Below are 19,687 nucleotides of genomic sequence, written 5' to 3' on the forward strand. Positions count from 1 at the left end.
TGCGTTAGGCTTTAGTAGGTCTTTGTGTCTGCAACCACCAGCGTGTATCACGCTCTGCACAGCCGCGGATTGTGACCACTTGTTTGGACATTTATGGAATCGGCAGTCCGAAAGTTAGACACAATGTACTTGCACCTTTTAAATTCTTCGATGACTCGTAATAGTCCTTCGCTAGAAACGAACAGTATTTTCCGTCAGTATTTCCACTGTGCTTACATATTGTAAGACTCTCTTCTAAGTCGGCAGCCGTGGTGGCTTAGTGGTTATGGCTCTCGGCTGCTGACCCGAAAGGCACAATTCTAGATGCCCGTGTACAGCGAACCCCAGAAGGTTGAAAGAACCCCAAATGGTTGAAATTTTCGGAGCCCGTCCCAACGGCGTCCCTCATAGCCATATTTGCTTTGAAACGTTAAACCCTCATATACCATAACTTCTATGTCACCGATTCATTCAACCATTTCCCGTCTTGGCCTTCAAGTTGAACCGGACGGTGAAACCGCTGGAGGCTGCTCGCGATCATAGTGCTTTGGGGCCAAGATTACCGTTTACAGAATGCATGTTGTCGAAAGAAATTTGTAGTGGCGCCTAGCGAGCTACTCGCGTGTATTCTTACCGGAGATGGAGCATGTACGTCCCGTAGTACCGTCGGTTTTCAGCGGATTTACTTTCTTTGACAACGCCAAAATAGGTTTTTTTTTCGTAAATATCCATCCCGCAATCCTTTTTTCCGGCACTAACTTCGGGAAATCTGCTACAAAGTGCAGTATTAACCTAGAAAGCTGCTCTACAATTGCTACGTCCTAAGTCGATTGCCTTAAGAATGACGGAATCACCAGCAGAAAGCCTGCCTACCGATTATTTTCGGCATTAGAAATCTTCAAAGACCCAATTGCTTTGGTGCAAACAAGGAGCGGGAGCCCGGTAAGTGCTTTCAAGATGTGAAATGTGAACTATATATCCAGCATGATTAAATAAACTACTGCGAGACATGAAAGCACTTTCCAAGGATAACTAGAGCTGGTTATAGCACAAGCCAAGTGCATTAAGGGCGCAGAGCGGCCGATGAAAAAGGTGTAAATGAATGTTGCACCTCTCTATGGAACCCTCACGACTCCATAGTCATTATGGCGATAGCGAGGTTCTTAGGTTTGCTGTGTGGTCTGAACAAAGACAATTATTACCCATCGCCTTTGTGTAAAAAGTACCGACAGAACATGACTTTACTTGAAGCCTGAGTGCAATGGAGCTTGCCATGGTCTGACGATGGTTGGGTCAGAGTTAAGTTTCACATTCGCAACTATCCTTGCGGTCGGGGACGCACAAAGTAGCTGTAGAGAGGCGATTCTTCTGAAGGGGGGGGGGATTGAGCAGCATCTTGCTGAATATTATAGCCACATTTGTCATTCTCTCTATTATAAAAACATTTAATGACACATTGTTTACTGGAAAGGCTTTTGTTGTGACCTTTGGGAGGAATAATATACCTTTTATTGGTACATTCGTATACCAGCCGCAATCAAGCAGACTCCCTCAAAGGGCCACCCAAATAGTTAAGGGCACCCTCAAGAACAATAGCCGATGAGCGATTTAAAGACAGCCTGGATCGCATTCGTCTAGATTACCGGATAATCCTTCTCATCGGTCGTACATGTCCATCTAAGCTACTATTGGGCTACCGGATGCGGTCTCGCTTGCTTCATTGCTTCCTCTCATTGACGGAGGCCCCGCTGAAGCATAACACGAGTAGAGGCTGCGAGCAAACATTACAGTATGCACCCCTGGTTGCGACATGGAAGACAGACAGGATACCGGGAGCCACGAGAACCGTGTTTGGAGCCCGAATGGTCCCTGCCGCGGTGGCTCAGTGGTAAGGCGCTCGTTTACCGAGCCGGAGTGCCCGGGTTCGAACTCCACCGCGGCGGCCGCGTTTCGACGGAGGCTAAACGCAAGAGGTTCCCGTGCGCTGTGCGATGTCAGTGCACGTTAAAGATCTCCAGGTGGCCGAAATTATTCCGGAGACCTCCACTACGGCACCACTTTTTTCTTTAACTCCCAACTTCCTCTCTTCCTTTGCGGCGCGGTTCAGGTGTCCGCCGAGGTATGTGAGGCAGATACTGCGACATTTCCTTTCCGCAAAAACCAATTTACCTTTTTAGATTTGCCCGAATGGTGAGGTTCGATAGGCCAGAAGTGCATATGAAGCGGCGCATTGATCAGCTGCGCGCAAGTCTCTGAAATGCGACGCGGGGTGAATCTCTTGCGGAGCAACAAGGAAAGATGGAGCCCAAAACAGGGCAGGCGTGTCCAGCATCGGCCACTATAACATGACGTAGAAAAGGCCGCCACCGTCTGGAAGACGTTGAAGTAACAAACACTGGCTCTTTGGTTCACCAGAATTGATATGAGCGAGAATAAAGGGAGGTACGCCAATACAAATACGAATTTTACCTTTATTTTCCAGTATAATAAACACACTCACAAACATTTTTCTTGTGCATATTGCAACCAAGTATCACACAGATCACTGCTTAATATCTGCACTGGCACCTTAATCTAATTCTTCACTTGATGGCTGTGCCTACAATGCTATTGTAGATGACGCTACAAGTCTCAATGCGAGATTTGGTGTTTTTTGGTTGCTGCCACAGATGGCGCTGTGATCTCAGGGTGGTAGCGGACCCCACGAAACCTCGAAACGTGGTGAGTAAGGGCTAACGCTCCTAAAACGAGAGTCATCTGTGTAGCTTACGCAGAGCAAGTTATAATACGTCGTTTGAAGCGGCAGTGCAAAGCTGTTAACCGTATACAGTGATAGGGAAAGGGAAATGTGGTAAACGCTGGCACTTACTTTGTCAATCGCTTATCATTGCCTGCCTTGTCTGACTGCTCTTTTTTTTCTCTCAAGCCTAGCCACAATCTTTCCCTCTCTTTTTCAGCCAATATGGAAGCCTGGCATACGGCAGTGAATGTGTTCTGGATTTTCACGCTTGGCTTCTGTGGGTTAATGACCGAAACTCCACGGGATGTTACTCCGATGTAAAAGATTCCATATAGGCTCCTTCCATTACACATGTTTCAACGAATACCAGCGAGAGGCACGCAGTTGATCTTTCAGCGCGTGATGCTGCCAACTAGTTCAAGATCGGTACTTACTCAGGCTTGTCCGATTTGACTGTCCAATGAAGCAGTTTCCCGGCTCAACGTAAAGGATGGTTAAAATGTCGGCCTCTAAATCTGAGTCCAGAGGAATACAAGAGCACGAACAATATTAATTGGGCAAGAATGCTAGAAATGAAAAACTACTCTTTTTCTCTCCGAGAAGTTTTAACACGGGATGGAATTTCCATACGGTACCTCACAACGCTACGTCACTGGGGGCACGAAAATAAACACAAATCCCTTCGGTGCCCTTTGATGTCATGAATTATACTGTTATGCTGTAAAACATATATGTTTAGGTGCCGTGCAACTAGCAACCGGTTGCATGTAGAACCTTTCTAATTATTTAGCATTATCACGTGCACGTTCAACAAAGCGTTACAGAGCTCTGTGTGGCTAAACGAAAAGGAAGAATAGGTTACACGCACCACGGACTTTGTCAACTGGCACGAATTATTTATTTATTTATCTGATACCCACAGCGCCTTTCGGCATTACAGTGGAGGGGTTACAAACGCAAAAGTATAAAGCACAATGCAAAACACGTCCCTTACAAGTGATGAAAATAACGAAAAAAGTATGCAGCATAATAACAAAACAAAGCAGATACGTGGTCGTACACACGAAAATTGGAACGCACGCAGGTGCTTACACAAGAGGGACAAGGCTATCGTCACATGTAATCGTGACGTATGCCAGGGAAGACACAGAAACTACTAAATGAGAAGACACACGTAGAGAAGCATAGGAAAATAGTTATCACATCCAGGTGCAACCAGCACACCGTATCTGCAGTGAAATGGATATAAAAAAAGCAGAAATGAGTCATTTCAGACCAGCTAAACCATTTAGTGCAGATGAAAATGCGTCACTGGCAGTGTACGCCACAACAGCCGAGGGCAAGAGGTTCCAATGTCGAATTGTTTTGGGGAAAAAAGAATAACTGAAAGATTCAGTTACGCACTTGCATTCGCGCACTTTTTTGTCGTGATCCAGGCGTAAGGACATATAATGAGGTGAAAAGATGTAATTTTCACGGGGGATACCTGTTCGGGAATGATAAATGTCATGAAAGAGCTTTAAGCGAAGCACGGCTCCGCGATATTCTAGAGATTCCCAGCCTAATGCTTGTTTAGAAAGCGTCGCACTAAATAACATATCTTTGGCTGACTTACCTAGAACGCAACGGGCAGATCTGTTTTCAACTTTCTCAAGCTTATGTTTATTGAGTGCAGTGGAAGGATCCCATACCGCGCAGGCATATTCTAAAACGGAGCGCACATTTGACTTAAATAAAATTGTTTTGGTCACTTGTGGAAAATTGCTAGTGTTCCTGCGTAAGAAGCCAAGAGATTTAGATACTATAGCAACGATGTAGTCTACGTGCCGGTGGCAACTTAAAGGTGGGGTCAGATAAACTGCTAAGTATTTATACTCGCGAACTACTTTTAGGGTTTTTCATTAATGGTATAGCGGAAATAATTTGTTTCCTTCTTTCTCGTGAACATCATTCACACATTTTTTTCTAAGTTTAAGTTCATGTTCCAGTTCTTGCACCATGCGTGTATTGAATCCAGATCGCTTTGAATTGCCTGGCAGTCGCCATCGCTGATAGTTTTTCTGCACATTACATTTTCGATAACTTCGCAAACTGTGCTTCCCCTTCATATCTATTTAGGTTTTGCAAGCTTGCTATAGATCACCTGTGACATTAGGCAGTAGCCAATGGTGGTTTGCATGCTCCAGAACTCCTACGCCATTTATTCTCAACATCTGGGTCCCCTCTTTACAATAAATAGGTTGCGCTCTCACACAGGCATAGTATTTATGAACGATGTGACCATTTATATCCTCCAAATAGAATTTCATCCGCCGCGCTTCCGAAACGTTTCATATCTTCAATAAAACATTTTAGAATACCCTTGTTTTTCGTCTGCAGTTGGTTCCTGTACGAAACTAGGGCCTCGCTACCTATGTCTCTGTCTGAAATTGTTGGTGGATTTGAGATATGTACGCTACAAGTTCATTTTTTTCTTTGAAAATTCAATCTCCGATGTATCAGCACAGCAAGTCCTTCTCCCTTTTTTCTATTGTGGTTTCGTTGTACCCTTCCCAGACATAGCCATCGATAAGCGGCCCATGTTTAGACCTCTGAGATGCACCGCGGTAAGCGTGTGTACACTCTTTCCTCTTCCTTTAATTGCAGTTCCGTTTTTAATCATTTCGCTCGCTTTCTGCCCCCTTCAGAATTAACGTAATGCACATCGGCGTTAACCTTTTTTTATATTTTTGCTGATCGTCCTAGAGCCTAGTCTGTTGCCCTGGCCTTGTTACAACTTTTTCTTATCCTCCGTCGCCAACTGTTACAACCGGTTTTCCCGCGGATACCATAAGGAAGGTACTGCCCAGCTTGTAGGTGCCAGCCTACCTCTGCTCCCGCCCTTCCAGAAAGAAAGAATGGCCCAACTTTTCTCTAAACTTGGGCCACCGCCACTCCCCACACTTACTTGTGCTTACAGATCTCCTGATTTACTGCTACTGCTTTATTCTCTACCACTGTGTTGCATTCTCGAAACAAATGATCTGCACCAGCATTTCTATTGCGAGCATATTCTTAACTTTCTGTGAAAATTGTTCAACAGCTCTTGCTGTGTGACCGTTTAGACCTCCCACTGCCATTACCAGGTTACACAAAGTAGTATTATACGACAATTGGTTTTTTGAATTTTTTAACACTTTTCTTTATTCTCCTCACTGGGAAGTTCTAGACTCCTACTCGACTTTCTACCTTTATTCCCACCAATATATTCCCGCCATAGCTTCTCATGTTGCAGGCATCAGGGCTAAGCACCTCTGTACTCGTTCCCACTCCCCGGCTTTCCTTAACGTAGTGCTTTTACTTTGTTTTTCCCCCCAAACTTGGCTCCGATTTACACCTCTCTCCTCGAATTTTAACTGTTCGCCTTCTCTTGCTTAGCTGTTAGTGATCCTGTATGCCTGACCCACTTTCTTTGAATTGACCACCCGAGTAGAGATCCCATGCTCCTTTTCTGCTCTGACATGGGGCTCAACAGAAAAACCACTAGTTGGAGGCAAATTTACTTTTTCTGGACAAACTTTTTTTATATTAGCAAAGTTTCCTTTATATGTTTGTGAAAATTGAACCACATAGTCATTTAACTTTTCTGAAATTCCAGACGTCTGCTGTGCTGTCCCTTTTGGAAGACCCTTTAATTTTTTTTATTGTGGCGAAAACAACACTACGCAAGTCGCCGAGCCATTTCGCGGAGCTGAGGCAAAGCCATACTGCGCATGCGCGAGGAGCAGTGACGTCACACGGCGCACAGCTGGCGCGCCGCCACCGTCGCTGCGCGGGTGACTCAGAGGGGCCACCGCCGCGCTCGCCAGTTTTTAGTGAGACCAGAAAAAAAATCTTTGAGCACGATGGGATTTGAACCACCATAATTCCATTCCGCAGCCGAGGGTGCTAATCTCTGCGATACTTCCTGCCAACGCATATGTAGTTTTCCTTGTCTAGAACGCTGGATAGTGCTTACAAAACGACGTCGAATATGACGGATGCCTCCTGAACGCCCTCCAATCTCTCCAGCATTTAAAAGTCACAAACAATTGCGTACTTATTTAACATCTTGACCACACATCAGTGACACAAGCAGCAACACTGCGCTAAAGGCTTTCGCCTCACGGCACTTGGCGTCAACAAAGTGCCCCCCTGAATTTTTTTCACACGACACGGTGTGGAAGGCCGCGTAGTCACGAAAGCGCAGTTAGTTGGCAGTCTAGGACCCAATAAATTTCTCATGTGGAAAACTGGCTGTTCCGTAAAGCTTACCGTTACCGTATGCAACCCGTATCGTTTCGTTGCTCTCTGCTTCGAGTGTTGCATTTATAGTCATCCTGGAAGAAGTAGCGGAAGAAACGTTGTGTCATTAAGACAGCCATGACTACGGGGAATAAGCACAGAGGCCCTTCAACCCACTTCTGAAACTCGGTCCACTTCTTCAATAATCTTCAGTTTCAATTTGTTAACATGCCATTTAATACGACACATATCTATGAATAAAGATACCTACGAGGCTTCCAAAGTCATAGGCTTAGCACCCTGGACTAGGTGTTGCGAATTGAAACGAAACATTTCAACCGACAAGCAATAAACAGAACTTTGTATTGCAAATGGCAGAGATAAGAAAAGAGCAAAGCATTAAATACACACCGAAAGATACAAAGCAAATTTCTAAGAGGAGCCGTTGAAATGAAAAAAGGACAAGAAATAAATGGAAATAGCAGTGAACAGCAGGCATACCTCGAAGCATTCACATTGTGCGAAAGGTAAACTCAAAGTGAACAAGGCAGAGGAAAGCCTCATAGAACTTGCCAACGTTTCGGCAAGAGGACTTGTCTTCCGTGCAAATGATGAACGCTTTGCCTAGGCGAAGTCAAATCGACATGTTGAAACGTTGGCAGGTTCCATGAGGCTTTCCTATTCCTTGTTCACTTTGTGTACACAAGAGTCTCATGCACATGAACTATATCATTTACTAAAGCCTGCACAGTTGATGTAAGAAGGTTGTTTGTTAAACATCTATACGCCTTTTTAGATAGAGGGATAACCGTAGGTTGCTATGAAAGAGAACGCAACATTCTATATTTAAAGAACGGGTTCATTATATCGCTAAGTGCTCCGGATATGTGTTTAGCAGCAAGTTTTAAATGATACTAGAAAACATTATCTACGACATGCCAGTATTCTTAAGAGATAAACCAAAGATCAGACTTCATCGGCTTTAAGGGAGAAAAGATAAATTTTTGTCACGGCTGAAAATTTTATACTGAATGAATGCTAGACGTGAGGAATGTTTCAGTGAAGTTTTCTTCCCTATAACTTATTTTTTTTTTCAGTGTTATCCTGTGCGGCATTCATACATACGTTTAAGGCCTGCCGCTCTTTCTTAAAGCTGTGTTTCTGTTGAGAATTTCTTTTTATTAGCGTTCCTTCTTGGACATTTTTGAAAAAAAAGATTGTTTCCTTTCCTTCAAAAATTAATACAGTCATGTTCAAGGGCAGACCATCTTTAGTTCACATGCTTGCTAATAAGTGTTTATGGAACCGAAGGTCATGATTAAAGTAAAATGGTTTGCTTCTTGCCCTCCAAGACATGTGCATCTCGCACAGACAGTTTCCAGAACACGAGAGGAAATTTTTCTGACCACTCGTTGTGGGTAACGTATGGAGTTCACGACTGGCCATTGCGTTTTAACAACGGAAGTAACAAATCTATCGCTATCAAAGTTGGACGAAACGTAGACGGCATTCCAACGTGGAATTTATATCCTAGATGGGACAATGATGCGACAGTGATCACTGATATGAGTGCGAGTGGCATCCGATACCTATCTAGGAGATAACTTAGCTGCCCCGTGATTGAGTAAGGTGTCATTACCATGTGGAGACTACCTAGTCGGTGAATTGATTAGCGGTTCAAAGCCGAAACCATTTAAGCTTTCTTTATACGCCGATAACTTATCAGCATATATGTTTAAAAAAAATCTCCACCAGACATGCTTTATTGGCGAAAAGCTGCCCACACCACATATTTTGTCCTCAGCTGAGAACAGAGACCGTATGAGTGCAGGCTAAGGTAACATGCAGCCTACGAAAGTTCGTGAATTTGTGGTACGCGCTAGTTACGTTATAAAATATTTTAAACCGCTGCAGCCTGACAGATTTTAGGCGAGCTGTTTTGTTACCACTTTTAGCCAGCCTGCTCTTTTTCTAGCCCCGCTGTTATCGTGTTCCCACGCAATTGAATGCAAGATTATCATTCTTGCCATCAGGCATTAGCTTTTTTGCTAAATTTCATTAGTGCCTAAGGAGGATGAAATCGTCGAAAAAACGATTTATCGCCAAAAACATTATTCAGAAAGCTTACCGCGTGCTGACTCAAACCCGTGACATATTTACCGAAAAAGATGAACTGCCATCGCTTTGAAATTAAATGCGTCGCGGCGTTGCCGCTGTTATCCACGGCCAAGAACTCAAGTTGATGTACGCATTTTGCGCCAGAAAACGGCGGTTGTTTTCGAGATTTTGTTTTGTTTTTTGATTGTTTCATGCTTATAGCAGCTGTTAATACACCGACGCAGCCTATCCATACAGGAGTACCTCAGTGTCCATTAAAGATGAAATAAAAAATTTCTAATACTGCTAGCACACCAATTCTTCATCGTTGAAGGTGCAGTAGGCCACTTACGGGGTGTCATCACAACCGGCGGCCCTGAATACCACATCGTACGTGGCCATGCTGTGATCTGCTGAAAGTGATGTTCTCTGGAAGCGTTGGCAAAATTGATCTGGTTCCGCGTCGTTTGTAGCATCAATGGTAGCGCCAGAGAAATTGGTGAGGAACTAGGTTGTGGGGCAGAAATGCATACATTTTACGCACTGAAAGGAAAAATAACATTCTAAAACTTTTAGTAATAAGCGTTTGGAGGACGTTCCGATGGGACGATAGAGGTCTTCGCTAGGAAGTACGAACCTCAAAGAGAAACGATGGGTTACGCAAGAAAATTTTAACAGATAATCAATGCGATTCATGTGGCAGAGTAATAATTGGCATTAGTGTTGGGCGCGAATGAAGGAGCCACCGCCACAGACCGGTTCATACCGTACAAGGACGTGGAGTGTTAAAATCCATCAATCACCATGTGGCATGTATCATTCCCCCTGAACTCTCCCGATCTTTTCCAGCTAGTCACAACGTCGAATTTCCTACACCGTCTCCAGCTTCCTTACACCTCTACTCTGATTGGTGACCACGGTGTCCCTCTCGCCACCTGTCGCCTCCAAAAGTCTGCGCCTTCCGTCTGACATTTTCCTCCCGCCAATCCCGGCCTGACGCGCGACGCTACCACTTTATGAGATAATGGACCAGCTCATGCTAGGGAATCAACAGGATAGGACATCATCTTTAGCTAACTAACGCAAAGACGACCGAGCACTTAGAGGAGATCATCGATCCACTGCTTCTTTTTCTTTCGGTTCAAATGCCGGGACAACAGGCACCACAGGACCGCTGATTGCCCCGCAAGTCTCTGTTTAGCCGCCTATATGAATGAGAAGCAATGACGTCGTAGAATGCTGACGTTACGAATATCTAGAACCTTGATACGGAGAAATTACGTATGCTGTTTTTTTTTCTTTCTCAAAGTGCATGTTTTTGGTTAGCTGGAATTGCTTTCAATGTGGCAGCCTGGACAGAAAACCAGAAAATACTGACGACTTAGCGCACGGATGTGCTTGCTTTTTGCAATGCCGTTTTCCCGTGCCATATGGAATCATAAAGCTGTCCACTGGAGAAAAGGGACTGCGCAGGTGGTTCGGATCAAAGTCTCATGACGCGTAGCAATAGCAGCCTGAGGACGATAGGTGAAATTCACAGCATGCCCTTTAAGGCACGACATCATGGTGGGGTCCGGATTATTCTGGCCGCCTTCTCTTCACTACAGTGCAGTAACATCAAACAGCACGCCGGGAATTTTCTATTTGTTCTCCATCAGAATGCACTCGCAACCTCTAGGCAGAGCAGCCGAACGGCTAATGGGTAGCATGGGTGGCGTAGCATGGATAGGTATGGGTCGGTAGCAGTACCGCAGTCTTCTGATCTCAGTATTACCAGAGCCGTCTAAGATGAGTTATGTAGCGGTATGGAAACAAGATGTCTTCCTTGTTGGCTCGCACATGATAACCACGTTTTTACTGGGACTGTGTATGACGCTTTCTTATTTGACCCATCCGCTATTCCTACTGTTTGTTAATTATGGAGAGCTTTTTGAACAGGAGCAAGGAACTTCTGTCCATGGCATTCAATTAGCACAAGGAAGTTTCGTATTCTTGTTGACTATATGCACTATATTTCTACCTATTCAGCACAGCACTATTTTCGCGTTAGGCTTCCTTTAAAAATAGGCTTGCATGAAAAGTTCCATCAGGTAGTCTCTTTTTATATAAGACTGATGTCTCGCTGTTAAGCGGTTATGCTATGACTAACCTAGTACGAGGAGACATTAATTCCTCAGCGCACACTGCAAGTTGACAATGCAGGTAGCTTTATTTAGTAGTTTTGGTTGGCTTTTTATAACACTTCACATGTTTTTTTTTACCTACCGCCATGTTCCATGGTGTAAGTTTGATCACACATTCAGAGCCTGCAATAACTTCGTCCCGATACGCTGCATGCCCTGAAATTGTCATACTGCTTGTTTTTACAGTTATCTTTTCTGCCCTCCTCTCTTACCTTACTGCTATTTCTCCCTTCGGTTGTAAAATGGCTCATTGTTCTCAGCATTAAGTAAGACAGTTACTGTGACCTGCACTGCTTGCATGCAGTCATCATGGCCTCACATGCAACAGGCCCGGCTACAGTTAATGCGACTTTTTAAGAGCCATTCACAGGTTTCCTGAGCATTAAAAATTTTTGGCGGAATCAGGGCATTCTCTTTTGCGCTAAGGAGCTAGGCATGATTGTTTCGCTTCAGAAACAGCAGGCAGCATACAACCTGCCGGTGTTTCTTCATATATCACCGCCTCTTTCTACTTGAATGAGCATAATTGAAGGCGTTATTTTCCATAAAAAGTTTACACCATTTTACTTCCAAACAAAACAAGCGCCTCCATTGAGGACAGAAATTCAAGGTAATTTTTACAAGGAGCTCTGTTACTTGACAAAAGTTAACTATCACGTCCTTTACATGGACTGTAGGTGCCGCAGCGTCGACTTCCGCACTAGAGTGTCTTTTCGATACGAATCACCAAGCGCTAAAAATACGTAACTCTTAAAAAGCGTCAAGGTAAAAAAATTGGCTGCGCTTTATCGATGCGAAATGAAATTAACGACTGCGAAGTTCTTTATGTACTCTCAATTGCGTTGCAAGCAACGTTTAGTTAATTTCCCATTTGCATTCCAACCACGGCCGGCGCTTTTTTTCCCTTGCATTTCTGACGCTATATAAAGACGATCAGAAGGTTAAAGTGGTGTCTATACAGATCTGTGCCATTTGACTGGCGTTGCATGGTGCGGCGTTCAGTATTTGAAGGATATAATTTAAAATAAGAAATAATTAGTGCTTATGAACTACTTATGCACAGTTAGTAGAGCCTAGCATTTTAGAAGCCAGTCTTTCTCACTTACAGGGTGTAAGAACTGACAGCCCCGTCTCTGATAATCGATGGTGTTAGTTTAGAGTAGTTTCAGTTACAATGACTAAAACTGGTGCAGTGTTTAGTCTCACCGGACTACCTTAACATTTTTTGGCGACGGTTAAGAACGGCTTACAGTGTCAGCAAGTTCGCATTCCTCTTCATCTTCCGTGCAAGTTTGTGCACCGTAAGGGGTGATCAGCACAGCAACTACCGCCAGTGTCACCACGACGATACCGTCCAAGTTTCCGTGCAGCAGCACACTGAAGCTGCAACGAAAAAAATTACATGCGGCAGAAGACTAGCACAATTATCAATCATGTAATTTGAGCTTCCGAACGGGAAGTATTAAGGAGCTCATGAGGCGGAAAAGCCGCCGTCGCCAGTCTAAGGCTTCCCGGCTGTCATGTTAGTGCGTGAAAAATCCCAGGAGCACGGGCACCGGAGGCCGTGAGGAGCTGGAGACAACGGAAGCTTTCCGCTTCTTGTCCAGGCCACCAGGAGCACTGGTGTGGTGTCAGTGTTATCCTTTAGGAAAGCGGAGTCGTAAATTTGCATTGAACACGACGGCCTCCAGGAGCAGTGTGGAGAGATGCTTTCATATCGACGGCGGAAAAAGCGGCGCACTTTTGCGTTTCAGTCTTAAGGTGGAGCTTCAGCGACTAGGATTTTTTTAAAGAAACTGGATACGTCCATACGTCCCCTTTATTGAACATGGTTAAAATATGCAAAAGCGCAGAATGAACATCTTAAAAGAACTCGTCCAGCAACGCACTTTGATGTAGACAGAACGAGTAGAACCATTCGGCCCCCTGCAACAATATTCATTACTATAAGCGGCGAGGACACGCAACACAAGCTTGCAAAAAATCTCTGAAAGCAGATTAAAAGATTGTTAGGCAGGGAGGGGAAAGAGATAATGAGACAGTTTGTGTTCTGCAAATAAAATTGACATCTTAGTGTTTGACAAAATTAAGATATACTTATCCACCGTCTTCAAAAAATGCAAATATGGCTAGCCTGCAGAGATGCACTGTGCCACGAGTCGACGAGTGACGAAGACGACAAAGATCTCTCGCTCGGTTTGCTCGGCACTGCTCGCAAGCTATCCCGGCTGCTGGTATATGTCCGCCTGTAAATGCTTGCAAATATATTCTTCCCCGCTACACATTTGATGTGAGGTGCTGGGGAATTACCGGCATCCCGGTCTTGTAGACTCGGCGTCATGCGTCAGCCTTGGTCGTCGTCCGTGACTTCGCCTGTGTCGCCCGGCCGTGTCCCAGCTTTTCAGACTTGAACCGACTTCGCCGCTCACCCTCCGTTTTTTGCACTGACTTCTTCACAACATACATCCCCAACTAGCCCAGCAGCTTGCTCTGCTGGACGCAGTGACGACGCTGCCGAAACCAGAACCTGTGACCCGACCGACCCTAGCCGCTGCCCACAAGGGAAGACACCGTTCCCCTGCCCATGCCGTTCGGCGGGTCCTGGGACTTCGGCGGCCAGCTCCTCGCAATTTGCGGCCCGGAAGCTTCGTGGAACAAGACTCATTTTCTCATCTCTCTGTTATCGTGGTGACCAGCTCTTCACAAACTTGCCATTTCTGAGACAGAAAGGAATTTTAATGAGAATAAAGGTGGAGAGGTCGGCCGGTGGTAACATGGCCCTGGCCTGCTGAAGCCGATCGCCCTTTTGCGCCTCCCTTCACCGGTGTCTTCATTTATTTACGATCGGGACTATCGCCCGTTGGCCCCGAGTAGTGTGACGAAGACGACGAAGCTGCCAGTGGAGGGGTACGGAGCGCTCGCGCTAGGCCAGCGGCCATTAAATCATCTCTTGTTCATGGTTCATCGCGCCTCATTCGTCAGCTGGCCGCCAGCCAACAATATTAACGAAATTTTGGAAAATAAAATCTCTGGAGTGTGTTTGTTTCAAAAGACCAACGATAATTTGATGCATGCAGTCAACCGTCGATTTCGTTGACGTATCTTTCTATTCACAGGCAGTGCGGCGGGTTGCTTCCAGGGTACTTTATAGACCGGTCATAAAAAGCTGAGGTAGTACGGCAGGACGCGCACACTGGGTAAAGACAGGATAGAGCCGCTGTTTAAAAATTTAGTCGCGGCGCAGGCGCAGAAGTCTCAGGGCATACCTTACATGCGGGGCCTGCTTTAGACGGTGAGAATTTTAGAGCTTGTTCTGTGTGGTTCTAGGAGAGTCTGTTTCGCGGTAATTTCATTTTTGATGCAACGAATGGTTACCAGACTGCAGAGCGTCATTTCAAATTGTTATAGTTAACGTGAAGAAACGAGTTCAGTGGACTTAGGGGTCAGTAAATCCTTTCTTAGGTCAGTTATGCTTGGTAGAATGTGAGATATGTAATACATCATTTTTATGGGGGCCTCCAAAGAGAATAAATATCATTTTCTTTTATCCAATATCTCATCACAAACCGTTAGGTTACTGAGAGGTTTCGCAATATATTTATACAATTTCTTCTATTCAGTATCGTTGTCTGCTTACTCACATCCTACCTCGAGTGGCAATAGCAGAGATTTGGTATTAACTGTTTCTTTCAGAGCGCAAGTAGCATTCCGCAGTCATAAGAAGACGCATACTATACACAACAGAAGAATGGCCTGTGGGGCTAGTTGGTGAATGATGAAATGAACTGCGACAGAACAACGACACTAAGGAGAGTAGTGCGCATGTGGTGTCCTTTTCTTGTTAGTGCCCTTGTTGCGCCGCCGTTCATTTCATCTTTCACTATACACCTGGAAAAAAACACGCAAGCTAGATTAATAAATATTAATTTGACTAATGTTGTTAGTTCATACTTTTTTCGTGTTAATGGCACTTGCTGGTAGTTGTTTAAAATAGGATGATATGAAGTAATCCTGATATCACTGTCAATATCTGGTAAATCAGCGAGGCAACCGAAAGCAATCATTAGGCCCGTGACAATACGCAGCATCATAACCAATTTTATGCCTTTTTGACCAAATATTTCTTAGGACCGCCGTTTGTATGAGACCAGCATTAAAATTTGTCTCAAGGTTTTGAAAAGCTCAGTGCCGGGGGGTAATCTTAAATTGTGTCTAATATTTTCAGAATGGACAGACAGTTAGTTTACTCTATTTACGCCCTCTGCGTATATGGCAAATCTGTGTTATTACGATTGTTAACTGGGTCTTTAAAGCGCAGCGCGAGTATTGAGGGCCCTAGAATACTTTAGTGTCACACGTTCAGCCAATCGGTTGCTTGTCGTAATTAGAATAGGTAATTATAGGGCGTTATTGGTGGTGGAATAAATTGGCTCGATAAAATGAACGAAGTTTCTGGACAATCAAATAATCTTTAAGTTTAAAAAATATCTCTGCGTGATATATACACGCCTCTGTTTTGGCAAAATATAAATCTGGAATGTATTTTTTTCTCATAATAGTCCCACGTAATTTCGTGAAGTGTTAAGTGTTCTATAAATATTTCTCAACAGATTCAACCAAACAAGATATGACTATTTCCTAGTGTGCTTTAAAGCAAAGACGAAAACCACGATGCTTTGTCATCCGCCAAACATGCCTGACTGCATATCTTATCTAGCACTTTCAGTACGACTGGATAGCTAATTGAGAAATTGTTTTTTTTACCGGTTTTTCGTCAAGGGTCCACAACAACGAACACAACTCCTGACCACGCCAAAACTATGCGCGGGTGGTTTTTTTTCCTTTCATGCGCTCTTGTGCAATGCCCCGAGTCGCATCTCATGACATGCAGTTCCCATAAAAGGCAATACGTTCAATAAAAATCTAAAATTTAAGAGAAGAGCACATCTAAACATCTTTGTGAACTCACTGGAAGGCTTATTCAGGGCGTGCTGTGATCTGCGGCCTGTATTGTCTCCGCCACACAATAATTCCCGTTCGCTTAGTGCCTGAGCGAGCGAATAACAACTGACATTGAGCTGGATTTGACCTTGTCCCTTTTTTTATTTAATATCTCTCTGTTTTTCATCTTCCACGTGCGCGTCTGAATTCGATCATACGCAGAAAGCCAAAAGCGCTCTCGGAGGGGCAGGTGGTATCTCTGGTGAGCGTGTGCAAAAAACATTTCCTGTACCTTTCAAAACACATATTTGAGTCAACAGTAAAGAATGTGACACTGAAGTGTACTAACCTTTCATGGCTGTCGACACTTGCGTGTTAGTTTATGCACCCTCTTTAAACTAGACGAAAGAAAACGAAAGAAAGAAATAAAGAAAGAGAGAAAGAAAGAAATAAGTAAAGGAAGAAAGAAATAAAGAAAACGAAGAAAGAAACATAGAAAGAAGGGAATAAATAAATAAATACATAAAGAAGGAAAGAAAGAGAATAATACAATGACGATAGAGCTCATGCCTTGTGAGAAGCCCCAGGGGAACCTTGTGGACATCTTGGACTGAAAATAACTGGTCTGCTAAAGTTGTCTATGCTCTCAGCTACTTCATTTCGGCCGCATTCAGAGATTTCCAGTGAATTGGTAGTTGGGGCTAAATCGTACTCGATGTAAGCATTTCATCGAAATTGTGGTATTACTGCAGATATGAAATCACAGGCGATTCATGTCGTCATATTGATTAGGAGAGAGTGCACTTTGCCATACTTGGGTGGCGATATATGTGGCGTGTACTTCCACCAGCAATGTGGAAGTCGCGCGACTTACCATTTCATATCAACAGTTTTTGCATAATGCGTATTCGTTAAGCGCTTACAAATTCGCGTCGAACCATTGCACCTGTACTGAAGCGCTTCGGGATATGCTCTTGAACGCTCCGCTGTACACTGGGTGCATGGAATTATTCGGCAAGATTGTGATGAAAGGATCTGACATTTGAGTGCACTTGTATCTGATGTGAGAGCGTAGGGTTGCGCTGTGGGAAGCGGAGCAGATAATGGTGAGCTTTAGAAAAGGCGGCTCCAAGGCTGCGGCCTGCCAAAATGTTTTTTGCGTGTACTGTATATGCACAGAACCTAAAGCACGTTTCACGCCTTTGTATGCTTTCAGTGCGAGCGCTCCAGTTCAGAAATAGGATGCGCCCTCAAACCTCTTTCAGTGAGAGACCAAAGAGAGTACGTAGAAGTGGAGCAAGCTGGATTATACACCCATTGGTCGTTGCCGCATCGCTGTCCCTCTCGTTCCCAGCAAATGCATGGCCCACAAAGCTCTTCTTTCCTCCGAGTTGGACAGAACGAACTCCTAATGACGCAACGCAGCAAGTTTCATGATTGCTTCCCCAATTTTACAACTACTAGGCTTAGTGAGTGCGCGTCATGTGGTCGCAGTGGGGACCAAATATGCAAGCGTGCGATGTTCGTATAAGTTTATGCTCCCGGCTCGAAAAAGATTTCATAAAGTGTGGCCAATCTCTTGACACATTTTAACTTTGTTTTACTTTTAGGCATGCAGATGTGAAAAAAACTGTAAATATAATTTCAATTCTCAAGACTAACCATTAGGTTCCTCAGTTATTTACTTGGATAGTGCAGAATGTGACGAACGCTATCCAAAGAGTGTCGAATGCTTGCCCGTCCGATCCTGGTTCGATCGCATATCAGCAGTCACTAAAAATGCTAACCGATGTCTTGGTTTCCTCTGCCGTCACCTAAGACTCGCCTCCCCGTCTCTAAAACTTATGGCCTATCGAACCCTTATTCGACCAAAATTAGAGTACGCATGAGCTATGTGGGACCAACATCAATCATATGTTATTAACACTCTCGAATAAGTGCAGAATCGAGCTGTTCATTTTATGTATTATAAGTACGGCTGTTTCACTAGTGTCTCCAATATAAAGTTTCAAGCTAACCTGCCAGCTCTCGTTACTCGAAGTAAAATTTCTCGACTTTGCCTCTCGCACAAATTTTATCATTCACAGCCATCCAACTCCATCATCCCGCCTTCTCATCGGACCTCGCAACGTGTCAGCCACACCAAAAGTATTTACCCGCCATCTGCCCATACTTCTGCGCATCTTTCTTCATTCTTAGTCCAGACTGCAAAAGACTGCAATGATCTTCCTGCCGACGCCGTGCACCACTCCAAGCCACAATATTTCAAGCCATCACTCGAAAAATTATTTTGTTCTTGTAATAGCGATGTATCTCTTTTTTGTTTGTTTTCTTCATGTAACAACTTTACCCCTCTTTTAATACCCTGTACCTAGGGCTTTTGAGGTGTAATTTAAATAAATAAACTATACAATGCTGTTGTGGCTTTTGATTTAGGGACGATCGGTTCCGGCAGCTGGGGTACATCTTTGGGTGAACACTCGACTGGCATACAGGCAGGAATTATTTTAGTTTTAGTTTTTAAGATCCTGATAGCTACGTACGAATGGTGTGAAAATTACCGCTTGATTGTAATTCTGCCGTGAGCCTTCACGTTAAACTCCAGGAAGTTATGTAAACAACGCTAGCGAGTGATTATTTCGAGTAGCGATCCAGCCCTGAGCTCCTCCTGGCCGTTGTCAACCAAATGCAGCACCTGAGTGCCCCTAACTTCCTGCGACACTCCGATTTCGTCGATGCGAGATAATTGGTAGTTTTTTAAATAAGCAGCTTAACTGCCTTCCCGTGCAGTTGAAGCCGTTTCTGCCATCTCTGCTGGCGCCATTTGCCACCCGTTTATCGTTCAGCTACATGAAAACTGTACAATTCGAGATTGCAGACTCCAAACAGTACCGCTTCAGAGTGACTGTCCCAGACACTCTTTCCGGCATTGTACCGTGTGAGGAAGTGACATTTGCATTATCTAAATCGGCCTGCCAAATATGATGCGTTGATTCGCTTCCATCATGTCCGCTTGCCCTTTAAAATCAAGTGTTGATGTTTAGTTAGGTGTTAAGCTTTTGTTCTGCACCTTCCTTTATCATTATGTCTTAAAACACTTCTATAGTTCAAGTCGATTGGCAGAAATGACGTCCAGATTATTATCTGAAGGCTGCTTGGTTCCTCGAGGAGTGGCAGTGCTGCTGTTTAGAGCGAAAACTGCTTCATGACAAAGCTGCAAAAGCTGTTTTGCCGCTTAAGACCCTGTAAGCCTAAATGAAGTAAATAAACAAATGAAATGAAACATTTCCGCGACTAGGTTTCGAACCCCAGACGGCGCGAATAGATCGCCGCCGGGGGTTCGTAACCTAGTCGCGGAAATGTATTAGGCTGCAACACACTCTCGCGCTGTGCGCTGGATGTCGTCGACTTCATCAACTAATGCTACTATTGAACACATATCATCGCCAGACGAGCCAAGGACCCAAATAGCGCAAAAGCATGA

The sequence above is a fragment of the Amblyomma mixtum genome, chromosome 8, assembly GCF_055824585.1.
Source record: "Amblyomma mixtum isolate Tamu chromosome 8, ASM5582458v1, whole genome shotgun sequence".
In the NCBI taxonomy this organism is placed as follows: Eukaryota; Metazoa; Arthropoda; class Arachnida; order Ixodida; family Ixodidae; genus Amblyomma; species Amblyomma mixtum.